Source organism: Colias croceus, chromosome 10 (genome assembly GCF_905220415.1).
Source record: "Colias croceus chromosome 10, ilColCroc2.1".
Classification (NCBI taxonomy): domain Eukaryota; kingdom Metazoa; phylum Arthropoda; class Insecta; order Lepidoptera; family Pieridae; genus Colias; species Colias croceus.
The window spans coordinates 4,094,731-4,107,575 of NC_059546.1; the positions used below are offsets into that span (position 1 = coordinate 4,094,731).

At 31.5% G+C, this 12,845-nt stretch overlaps 1 protein-coding gene across 9 annotated transcripts in view; it reads right to left on the reverse strand.

Annotated features, from left to right (window-relative positions):
- LOC123695111 (homeotic protein antennapedia-like) overlaps window positions 1-12,845 on the reverse strand; it is a 150,450-nt gene that overhangs the window by 24,641 nt on the left and 112,964 nt on the right. The window contains exon 1 of one of the 9 annotated variants that reach the window (XM_045640833.1): window positions 9,226-9,851. The exons of the other annotated variants lie outside the window; for them this stretch is intronic. The gene's annotated coding sequence lies outside the window, so the exon portion shown is untranslated. Of the gene's footprint in view, window positions 1-9,225; window positions 9,852-12,845 lie in introns of those variants that run through there. 9 annotated transcript variants of the gene reach the window in all.

Sequence of the window (12,845 nt, forward strand, 5' to 3'; positions counted from 1 at the left end):
TTGAGCACTTGAAAGGGAAGATTAGCCTGATAATGCCTGTCTATATTACGGGCCAAAGTAATTCATAATACGAAAGTCATAGTAAGGCTCGCGTGCGTGGTGTTGGGCGGAGCGAATCGCGTGCCACGGCGCAGTTATCGAGGGAACACCTCGACACGGCACATCACTAGCTACGCCTATTGCTGGTTGCATTTGAAATTCGAAATTACGAAATTTATGCTATTCATACCTATGTGTTCTGTGGAAGTCGCTACATTGATTTGGAAAAGGCCTGTAGAGTGTAGGTACCTCTATAAGTTTGCATGCAAAATTTTGTATCTACCTATATGCAGGTGCCATACTTGAATAATCATTATCGTAATTATTTGTAATGAAATAGGTAGTACATGGCGAAGTATACCTACCTACTGTCGACGACCTTTGCTCTAGCTAAGGGCCTTAGGATACCCATAAAGTAAATAAGGTACCTACCTACATAAGTAGTAGCTGGTAGGTACCTACATTAGACATCAATCAGTTTTTTTTTATATACAATTTATAAGCATTAGGTATAAATATTTACCTATGCAACTTAAATACCTTTAATATGTAGGTATTTTACCTTATATTCTATTATTTTTATCTTGCATTGATGGCATAATATTATTGAGACAAATTTTTAACAAATTTTTACGTAGATATACTAACATGTTTATAATCAGATTACTTAATTAATTATGAATCGATCGAAATCTTTTGTAAGATTTAAATCGAGTTAATGAGCTCTCTACCTTATCTTCAACAATTTATTATGTTTATTGATATACCTATTTTAAAGTCTTCAAAAATGAGTCAGGTTTTTTTAACCATTTAATTATTGAAAAATACAACAAATATAGTCTGTTTAATTAAGAATTAATTAACCAAAATCAAAATATTGGTTTAAATTATTTAAATGAACCAATTAATCAAACGCCTGTTTTTAAATCAATATACTTATTTTATATACATACCTATATCAAAAGGTAGATAGAATTTATAATCTTAAGGAAAACTTAAAAAACGCAAATTTAAATCACCTTTTCAAATCGTTAACAATGACTTCTCTATATACCTACACAATACACATAGGTATATTATATCTATAATTTTTTTTTGTCACACTAATATTATAAAGAGGAAAACTTTGTTTGTTTGTTTGTTCGATTGTAAGGAATAGGCTCATAAACTACTGGACCGATTTTAAAAATTCTTTCACCATTCGAAAGCTACATTATCCACGAGTAACATAGGCTAGGTTTTATCCCGGAAATCCCACGGGAACGGGAACTATGCAGGTTTTTCTTTGAAAACGCCGTCGAAGCCGCAGGCGGAAACCTACTTAGGTAGTTAGGTTAGGCGTTACTACTACTATAACATTGCCACGTTTTAAGAAGTAAGATAGCTTTTATATATTCAATTGCTACTTATAAGCAAGTGTAAATAAACATCTCTAATAGATATCGCAATATCAAATAATTACAACACTTATTAAAATTGTTGAGTCAATTAGTATTAGAATATAATCCAGAACAAGCAGATCAAACAAATTATTACTTAGCAGTGTTTACGTTTAACTACTCGGTATTTACACAGTTGTGACGATGTCGGCTAGACACCTGTTGTAATGAGCACTTACTGTGTGTACAGGTTATGTGTAATTTACACTAATTTGAAGGTGTTTAATTATCGTACGAGCCTAATTTGTAAAAAACAAAACTGCTTTACGAAAAAAAAGTCGTGAATTTTGTTAAATATTATGTCATAAGGTTTTAACTAAATCCAATATCCATACCTTTTATATCATGCAAAGCTTTCTCCCTCTATCTCTATTTATATTGAAGCTACATAATTATAACTATTTGATTCACAATATTGCTCTACAATATATACAATGTTTTTGTCACTAGGTACTCTAACAGAATTTTGGAACACATCGTAGTCCGCCGCCAATACGCAAGTTAATGGGAGAAGTAGGTATGTATAAATTCGTACTTTTATGAGTATTCGACTATCTGATCAAGTCAGGGTTTGGAAGACAGTACCTATAATCCAAAATTAAGATGACTGACCGGCGCGGGCGTGATAGGCGGTGTTCGTCATTCACCATTAGAGGCTGCATTCATCAATCGACTCACAAAAAATGTGTACTTTTTTATTTTTTTCCATCCGAAAAAACTTGACCAAAGATTTGACCAAAGTGCAAAAAATAAAACCTCTGACATGTTATTAAGAAAATTTCATTCAACCCCTATATTTTTCTCAATCTATAATTTGAGGTATGATTGTGATCCCTCATCCAAATTACCGATATTTATTGTTGATTTATAGTCATTTTGTAAATTGAGGATAGATTTTTTGTGTTTGAATTATGCAATTAAATCTCATGACATTGGAATGAATTCGTAGGAAATCAACCCAGAGAACAAATGTATCTTAGAGCTTCGATTAAAAATTTATTGATTTATTTATGATTTATTGCGATTCACAGGTTAAAGGGTTATTACATTTTATGAGGTGATCCAAAGTAAAATTTACGAATTAAATATGTACCTTAATAGAAATATGGAAAACATCAATAATAGTAGGTAAGTAGGTACTAAAAAGTTCACGCAAGTTTACAATTTGTACAATTTTCACATACCTAGGTATTACACTTTTACAAACAATATTTTTGTAATAGACCAGATTTCCTAAATGTAACATTTTTAGAAAGAATTTTTAATCATTTTTATTTTAAAATTAGCGGAATAGCTTAATTTTTCTTTAGAAACATTTTCTCCCAGTAGATTTTTAAGCTTAATACAACCCAGTACTTCCTTGTCGTAAAACTAAATAACTCTACAAGTGATAACTGCGTTAAAAACAACCGACTTCAAACTTGCACTTGCAAAAATGCCCATAAAATAAAAACTACTGGGTCTATCCGAATACAATTTTTATGGGACCAATTCGACACCGTCCCGCATCGAACAAAAAAAGAATCACGTAAATCGGTTCAGAAACCTCGGAGTAATCAGTGTACATACATGAATTTATAACCTCCTCCTTTTTTTGAAGTCGGTTAAAAACTAAGACAATTAACACCAATCCAATTAGTCGTTTATATTACTAGTATATAATAAATAAATGCATCAATAATGAATAGCACATAGTCGCACGATTTAATGCAACTAACACCTCGAGACAACTTCGATTAATTAATGCAAGACATTTATTATAAAACCGTTATACAATTATCTAATGTTTATGACATGATTATAAAGTAAATTTCGCCTGCAGCTATAATATATTACTGTTATCTCTCCGAGAATTAACTACGATCTATTGTATTCTAATTTAATTCCAGTTTTAGTTTTGGGTGTTCTCGTTGCTGAAGTAACTGTCTCAATCTTTTGAATGTGGATAAAAACTTACTTCTTCATATGCCTAAAGCTAAGAAGTGTAATGAGTAGTATTGTTGTTATCTTAGTAGGTTTTAAAATTTAGATAACGCTTGGAACATTGAATATTAGCATTTGTAGGAAAAAGCTCAACCTATATAATAAGGAAGCGATTGATTCTGATTTTTCATACAAAAACAGTGTTACAATTACTTTCTATGAAACTCGAGGTTTTCAAGTCCTTTGTTGTAACTTATAAGTTATAATCTGTATATCAATTAAATATATAATATGCATTTTAACTAGGATATCTGTATTGTACCTATTTAGATTATAATTCTAAACGCTTTTCTTATATTTACAATATTTCTTATTTCTTATAGCTACAATATTTGTAAGCAACACAGGAGAGGATAAAACAATCCAAATAACTACCTAGATATATAAATAAAGTTGAAATGATTACAATATCACTTGTAATATATTTCATAACTTTCTTTATTAACCTTTTCATGTTAACAGGCAATTTCTTTGTTTCTTTAAGAATTTAATATTCCCGGAGCGTCTAAAAACGGCACCTTTATAATAATCTATATCGATTCAGAACGAGTTTAAAAAGTTCGATACATCAGGCCGACGCGGACGTCAAGATTAATATTCAAAACGCTCGACCGATAATTTTACAAATTCGCTTTACAAACGAGCGGGTGTCCCGAGACCTATAATACACATTAATATCCCCGACTTCTCATGTCAAACCGGCAATCCGCGGCCGATTATCTTTATTTAGTGATAATTTATCAACGTAACGTAATTCGCTTTCCGTTCCAGCATGGCGAGTCATTATTTTAAAGGCTCTTTGCAAAAAACACGGAATTCAGTAATGTTTTGACACGTGTAATTTGCAATTATGGCGAAATTAACGGATATGAGTTATGATATTGATGTTTATTAGTGGCTCGAATTTATTTAAGGACAACATTTTTATGTAAAACGTTTAATCAATATACCTAACTACTATTAAAATCGAATTTGCTTCCTCAATTCACTACCGGTTAATATTTTACGTCTTAATTAAGATCAACACAAATCACATTTAGGTACTACAGTTTATATCATGTGGGTTTTTAAAAGCTGGTATATTATTTTCTGATAACAAAACTTTTACACTAAATTCATAAATTAATTAAAAAATCTAACAAGGCAGCATAGTATAAAGTCTGCAAGTTACACAATAACAAAGAGTTCTAAATAATTTAACCCAAATTTTAAACGCACAGCTTTTGACATGGGACATGAATATGGAAAGTTAATTAAAATATTTAATGAGACGACTGTTTCGTTAGTGGGAGCCGATGACACGTACAAATGATATTAAATTAACGCGACTCTGAGGTGGGCGTTATCATTTTAGTTGTGTTTTAACAATTATTATACCGTTTGATTATTTCTGAAATGGAAGAACTTATAAAACGATTATGAATGCCTCGAGCAATTCGGTTTAACTTTGTATTAAAGATTAGTGATGTCGTTTAAATTAATTGTTTGTATGTTTAATGACGAAATTTTGTGACTCAATTGATGTTTGTGTTTTTTGAATTGGGTTTTTTGAATTTTTGAATTGAATTGTTGGGTTGATGGGATATTATGTCCGGACAAATAAGGAAAACAGGATTTGACATTTCTATATATTATTGCGATTATTTGTATTTTGTTAATGTTATCGGTTGCATGTAAGATGTCAACACATATAAATGTATGTACCTACTTACGTTCACACGTTTAAGATATTTATTATATATGTCATTATAAATACTTATGCCACAGGAATATTTTCAGTAAGAAATAAATTGTCCTTCCAATCGGAGTAAAACGTATATATTTTCTACTTAAAGTAATGGAACAGATACTAAGTAGGCACTTTATAAACTATTCACCAGGTTTTATAATCTCTGGTAGAACATTCATAATGTTCCTTTTAATTTTTGATGACATATCTCCATTTAAAAAACGCATTTGAATATATTTTTTAGCATATTTATTGTTTTATACCATATATAGGAATGCGGTATTTATCCAATTTGGTACTTCATTATATTTACCGTAAAAGGCTCATTTATTTCTAGTCACCTCCTTTAGTAGTGAATAAATAATTGATCCATCTATCGTTTGAAAAGGGCATTTCAATAACGTTTTGCATAACAGCAAATCAGATAGCAACGAATGAACTATTGCGTAAGTGTAATTGCGTAGTGTGTTGACGCGTGAGCGTAGAACCGAGGGGTCCTGGGTTCGATTCCTGGTGGAGACGAAGTAAAAAAAAATGTCACGGTCTGGTAGGACACAGAAGGCTGATCACCTACATTGTCCCTAAAGAAAATCGATCAGTGAAACAGATGTATGTATCTGCCATCATCATACATCTGCTCCTTACCCCACTACAGGGACACGGGACTTCACACTTGATTAGGTACTGAGAAAAATAGCAATAGATATTGCTACTAGATTTTAGAAATGTAAAGGAAAAAGTGAGAAGTTCATATATTTTATTTTGCAAATGATTTTTTGCACTTTGTTTAGAATCATATATAACTAAGGTATGGAATTTTTGTTTAATTGTTATCTAAAGTGGAATATCTTCAGTATTATTTGGTATGTTTAATGTTTAGTAGTCACTTTTTGTTATAGAGACACATGTAGGTACACGCAATGTACCTACCTATATGATTTGTAATTTTATTTATTACACATTTTAACTGACATTAACAAGTTATTTTCATTTGGTATCGTCTTGATAAAAGGGTAACAATAAATCTCAATGTGCCTTTTTATGTTTACTTACATTTTAAAATTTGTCATCATTTCCGTATATTTGAAAAAAATTGTAGGTACCTACACGATTCGCTATTACTACAAAATTTATATCTAATATTATCATCTAGCTACAATCTCATAACAGTCTCTTTACACTATATAGTTGGTCCTTATTAGGTAATGTTATTTCAAAATAGCATAATGTACATGATACAATTGTAAGGTTGTAAGGGCGTGCCGAATTTATCAAAAACGCCGTCATGATTTCTCTAACATAGAAAGTCGTGATTGCAGTCACGGCATATTATCGCATCAACCAAATCTCTTGCTACACATTAAAATCTTACATGCTCGCTTTATTAAGGCAGTCAAAAAGCAGACCATCTGATGGTCAGCATGATAGCGGTGAAAGTACCGTTAGAGTAATAGCCACTAGATACCGACCATTGTACATAACAAATTATATATGTAATGAAGATTTTTTTCAGAATGCAATGCATATGAATTATCTACGATGCGAGATTGCTGTTTTATTGCAGTTAATGGCTTGTGCTTTTTGGCTTATGGTAGATAAAATTTTATAAGTTGGATGAAATTTTACTCTTTATTTTGTGTTACAAAATCTAGTTCAAATACCTCTACGTACGTTATAATATGACTATACAAAATTTAAACTTTAACGATTTGATGTTTTACATGGACTAAAACTTTAAGAAATGTAGAGTTTACTATAAACGAAACTCTTCAACTTAATTGATTAAATAATTTAAATTATTTGCATAAAATGAATATACCTCTAATATTAACTACAAATACACTTCATTATAGCTATTGATATATTATAAATGATCTAGTCATGTTAATATTCCTTCTATAAGTGGTAATCATATAGTCGTGCTTCAATCTAAATTTATCATTGTAGGAATTATAATCATTTGTACAAACAACTAGTTTAATTTATGAATGTCCTGTCAAATATAAATATTATTATGATATCTTCAAGGTTCAAGCCGAGGTTTTGCAAGTTGTATTGCAATATGTCTAAAATATTTTCATGTGCTTTCAGTTATTTTCAATCATTCGTATCTATTTATTAGGAAAGTAATTTTAGACAACTATTAATACATAGGTAGTATAACAAAATTAGTAAGATTTGTTGAATGTGTTTTTATATAAATGTAATCTTAGAAAATAATTACTTAAATACGAAAATAATACTAGCTACTCCGCGCGGTTTCACCTGCGTGGCTTCGCTCCTGTTGGTCTTAGTGTGATTATATATAGTCTATAGCCTTCCTCAATAAATGAGCTATCTAACACCGAAAGAATTTTTCAAATCGGATCAGTAGTTCCCGAGATTAGCGCGTTCAAACAAACAAACAAACTCTTCAGCTTTATAGTATTTGTATAGATAAATACAATACGTTTATGAATGTGCTACTCATACGAATGTGATATTACTAAGTATTTATTTTTATATCTACTTAATTATTGTAAGTTTGTTATGTAGCATTCGCACATTAAATATTTTAGTAGGTACATATTTATAGAGACGTACAAAATGCAACGCTCTACCATATTAATAAACGAGTATCAAACTTACGATCATTATATAGTGAATATATAGAAATACGAACGAACTTTATCTTCTGATTGTAGGTAGGAAAAACTTGCGAAATATGTTTAATAATTATTATATTCTTTTGGCTCAATGAAATACGATAGAGTTGCCTCTACAATAAGTCTTATTAAATTTAACTCATAATTATTTATTATAACACACCTCGTTGAATATTCAATGAAATTTACAATTCTTATATAAATTGTAATTTTTCTGTATATATTTCATATACGTATTACCTAATTCGGCCCCTGAAATGAATTTTTTATCATATTAATAATTATGAAAGTGAATCTAAACAGTTTGGTCGGTAGGTAATGTTATGTGTAGGTTTTGAACTTCTGAATAAGGAAAATTAAAATATACAATGCCTATATAATTATGTATAGATTAATATTATATTTTATTAATAAAAAAAAAATGGACACCTATATGATTTTAAATGGTATAGGTACATGTATGAGTATACCTATTTCCTAAGTAGCTAATGAAATATAATACATTAAATCACATGCAAAAATCTTCAAATTACAATTTTTTTCAATAAGAAACAAATTTAATAAATCACTAAAAAATTATTATCTGATTATTTGATATTATTTTCCTACATAGCAATAATAATGCAATTCATTCACTATACGTTAGTTACATACCCAAAAAATAACATAAAAAGTTGATTAATGACATTTTCAAAGGCGGTGCTAAACACCCGTCTACCAAAGAGATACGACTCTATTTAGTCCTTCAAATGACTTCAGATCACACATGATAAATGACCAGGCCTGCCGTACCTGTCTTCGGCAACTCCTACAAAAGGAATTTCGACGAAAGAAAACAATGAAATATTATACTTATACGAATTAATGTCTATATTAATTTTGATAGGAACATCGCGTAATGTATACAATTTATTTTGTGACTCGAAATTTTCGTTGAATATTTTTTTATATTTTTGGTAGTTTGTTAAATTATAGTATGGAAATATACCTAGAAACGATATGCTGCGATATAATAATATTTATCCCGTTTTTGGTAGGTAATGCTGAAGTGACAGAACATATAATATTGCAGTGTTTGATAAATATGACAATGTATGTATGAATTTGGATAAAATATGGGATCACCAAAAGTTTACTTGGTGTTTAAAGTATAATTAATGATAGTTAAATATTTCATTTGTAGCACCTACAGTATGTTTGTTGATGAAGTTTTCGTGAAAAACAAACTCTATCTCCTCATTATTATTAAATATTTAGGTTGTTATTTTCCTGAAATAACATTTCAAATTAATTCAAAAATGATATAGATATTATGTTTATTGATAAATAGAGTAGGTATCATTAGCACAAAGTTCTTATTAGAAGTAGAGTTTTCAAATGTTCAACTCACCAAGCGTATGTTGCAGAGATTCCAAATAAATTTCACTTAAAATAAGCCATAAAAAACTTTAAGTCACTTATAAAATCAAATGTTAAAGTTGCACAAAAAGAAAAGTTTACAAAACGACAATTACATCACAATAAACTGAATCACACTTAATAATCCAATATCACCTCTTTTTCGCCATTATTAATTGGTATAGTTCAAACAAGGTCATTACAGGCCAGTATATTTTTCGCACGTTAGTGATATCATTCCGTCTAGTTGGGACCACCAAACCGCGGGTAATATTTTATTCATACCAATGCCCCTCAGACTGATTTCCGACGAAGCGTATCTAATTGCGAACATGATAAGTAAATACGAACGGAAATGTCACAAATCAATTCAATTTCTATCATAATAACACGTCAAGTTCAAGAGCGCGCGAAAATCTTCGATCACAAAATTTGCGCTGCACCGCGTAAAGCTCACCGCGAACGTAACTTTTTTTTGTACGTAAACTGTCAACTATTTCACGAAATTACGGTGGTCGTTTAATGAACGTCTGAACCCGCATTGAGCTAGCTGTCAAATCTACGAGCCGTCATAGTCCGCTGCCATGAGTGGGCACGCACACACCCGCAGCCGCTCCGTGCGATAGTCACAACTACACTGACAATTTCCAGCCGAGCGCGAACGTGCGGGCACTCTCACAGACGAAGCTTCATGAATCATACGCGCTACGCGCTTGTGTTGTAACGGGTGGGAGTGCGAACATGCAGCGTGCTTTTAGCGTGGCCAAACGAAATGATGCCTAACTGCAAAAGAGAATGCGAAGTGAGTATCGGTTTTACAAAATGGCCGGTTATGATTGAGTGTACACGCGCCTATGTAGCCGATCACATGAGAGATTATCCAAATGCGTGTGAATGCATCGTTGCTACGGATGGGCGGAAAACGTTGTAGAGATGCGTCCTCGTTTCTGCGATTGGAATCAAACGAATGATCTCTTATTTAACATTCATGATGTATGTGAGCCAAGGAGGTGTTGTTAAGCAATTAAATGATTAAACTCCTTCAGATACTTCTTTAAGATAATGAAGACACGAAACTTAGGACATATAATTTCTCGATTTAACTTACTTATTTTAAAAGATTTTCGAGTTGGTACGATAGAGTTGTCTCACAAGTTGTCAAATCTTACCTGAAACAAAAAAGAAAAACATGAGTATCATCGTACTAAATACATCAAGTGAATCATACATCGTGTTTACAAATTCGAATGTCGTAAAATAAAATATTGCTAGCTCGTTATCTCTAAGGGAGAGAAAAACTAAAGTCAACGGCTTCTTATCATTTGACCTGACAGCATCGGTTCATTAGCTTAGATATTGCAGGTCAGCTGTGTTTGGAAAGAGATAAGTAGGTCAGTGCAATGAGGAACCTATGTCAAGTTCAATATAATAGACATTTATTGAGTCTAAGCTCCAGCATAACATTAACATTGAAATCATAACAAACGATATGACGTGCGAGCTGACATCATGACGTCCATGTTTCGTGTAATATTTTTAATAGACAAATAAATTTCACGTCACTTTTTGTATATAGAGTCATATTTTAATTTAATATTATTAACTGTAAGTTTATCAAACTGCACAATTTTATATTAATTTGATGTGAGTTTTTGTTCTTCTAATGACTAGAAACAGGAGAGTTTAAATATGATACTAAACATTAAAATTGAGCCAAGAGCTTCAGACATCAACAATAATAAATAAAATCAAAGTAGAAGAAATGAGGAGAATATATTTGCAACAATGTTAAAGTAATAAAGTGTAAATATCGCTTAAAACAAATCAATAATCTACTTACAAAACGGATAGATACCGGTAATAATCATAAATCATAGAAAATAATGTTAAACATGGAATTATCAGCAAAAAATAATAATTAAAACGATAGTGCCGTGAAGCAAATGCACTGCAGATCCATAAACAAAAGTTGAATAGAATTAATAAAAATTAATTTATTGCAACTTTATCTCACTGTCAACATCATAAATATTGCTTCGATAAAAATTGGTAAACAATATGGTCATTGAATACAGTTAAGAAAATAAATAAAAGAAACTATGTAATGTTAGCAATGCATGATTATGTACCAGTATATACAAACAAAGTAACAGATGGAATAGTAATAATAATGATTTATCTAAATGTACAATAACCAGTGGTCAAGGTGGTGGTAATTGGACAAAATAAAATAACATCACAATTACCCAAACCAAAAGGCACTCAGCGGACATAATGAAGATGTTAACAATTTTCCACGACTGCCGAATGATGTATCTACCGTGAAATTTTAGAAAATAGACCCTGGCAACTTTGAAGTATCCCAAGAGAGTTATTACAATAATATATTTACCAAACACGCTCCTATTATTACGTTTTCATGTACTCGTTTACGCATAAATTAAAAGCATGCCAGTTTTTCTTTTGTCCCAACCCTTATTTGGTATTCATATTTGATATTTAGATAATACAAAAGGACGACGCATTTTGAAAACACAAAACGTGTTCATAACATAGGAGAAAAACCTGTTTCGCGAGCAATGTATGCTAAAGATACAAATTGTGAAAGAGGCAATCGTTCATACAGTGTTCTTATTTCCGTTACTTATGCAGCCCATAGTGAACTTTTTCTCGTCGCCTATAAGCGTTTTATTCTAATGAAGTCGAATCCATCACTACAATTACGGTCATACCGAATGATATATGAGTCGAGTGAGGGATATTAAAGGGCAACGGGGTTGTTATGAAATGTGAACTTTGAAATATGTACAGCATCGAAGCTCCCTTTTTAATTTGTCCGAAACTATGAACCGTAGCGAAATGAGGGTCTCGAAAGAGTTCTCGATAGCACCCCAGTTTTTGTCGATCGATAGTTTTCTTAGGTTACGTGTAATTTGGTCGAAGTATTCGTGTTTCTTATTGCTTCCGCAACGAATTTCGTGCGACCCACAACTAGAAATGATTGAACCTATTGGGCGTTCGCCGGCAGCGAGCGACTCCAATTTAGTTTTTCGGATTAGATACGCCAAACATAATAACATAATTGCTCTAATAACAGGCCAACCTCGCTGTGCCTTACAATTCACTTTCCAATTCGGTTCATTTTTTACCCCAAGTCTGTCTAAAACTATTATGATTTATTATCAAATTTTCGTGCAGGCAAATTACGGGCTCGGCTTTCGTATGTGTGTGAGAAACACTGTTTCTCTTTCTAACCGTAGTCGAAAAAGGCCATCGGATAAGGATATACATACACCCATTGTATTTCCTTGGCAACTTAGCTTTACATAGCTGAGAGTCGTGGATAAAATGATTTACGATGTTTTTTCTAATTAACTCGTAGCAATAATTAGTAGGATTAACATGTAACGCTAGCTTTATTTTTCAACGTCACCGAGGTTATTAAAAAGGTTTAGTCGTAATTAATTTAATACGGTAGCTTACGAAACAAAATCGTAATACTTTATTAAAATGAATTATTTTTTGTGTTTGACCAAAGACGGCATGGCGATTAATTATTATGTTGTTATTATGCTAATTACTATTTGCTAAATTATATAAATTGGGATAGCA